The 362-nt window shown below is 33.4% G+C and overlaps 1 long non-coding RNA gene across 1 annotated transcript; it reads right to left on the bottom strand.

Annotated features, from left to right (window-relative positions):
• Positions 1 to 4: 4 nt before the first annotated feature.
• On the bottom strand, positions 5 to 243 carry LOC106512721 (uncharacterized). The gene is made up of 2 exons (XR_001309716.1): positions 140 to 243; positions 5 to 76 (listed from the first exon to the last, which is right to left on the bottom strand). It is a non-coding gene; the product is annotated as an uncharacterized LOC106512721 (long non-coding RNA).
• Positions 244 to 362: the final 119 nt, after the last annotated feature.

Below are 362 nucleotides of genomic sequence, written 5' to 3'. Positions count from 1 at the left end.
GCTTGCAGGTTAATCCTGGTATCCTTTGACTGGAGAAATTCCATGACATTTCCTAGAGCCACATTTTGTGACATAACTGCATAAAAAAAAATGGCTTGTCACACACAGGGTTGTTTTCATGTTAATATTTCCTACTTACCATCTTGCAGGTCAACTCTTTCATATGGCACATCAATTGGTAAACAGGATCCTACAAACAGAAGAAAAGAAAAAGTACATACACTAAAACTTTTGTTTAACTGAGAAAGTAAACATTTTCAGGCAGTTCAGAACTGAATTTTCACCATTTGTGAGCAAATCCACAAGTTTTAATACTGAAAAAGTCACTATATTCCATAAAATATAAAATGAATAAACAAACG

The sequence above is a fragment of the Austrofundulus limnaeus genome, unplaced genomic scaffold (genome assembly GCF_001266775.1).
Source record: "Austrofundulus limnaeus strain Quisiro unplaced genomic scaffold, Austrofundulus_limnaeus-1.0 Scaffold10928, whole genome shotgun sequence".
Taxonomy (NCBI): domain Eukaryota; kingdom Metazoa; phylum Chordata; class Actinopteri; order Cyprinodontiformes; family Rivulidae; genus Austrofundulus; species Austrofundulus limnaeus.
The sequence above is the reverse complement of the archived record's forward strand: the minus strand, read 5'-3'. Positions and strand labels throughout refer to the sequence as shown.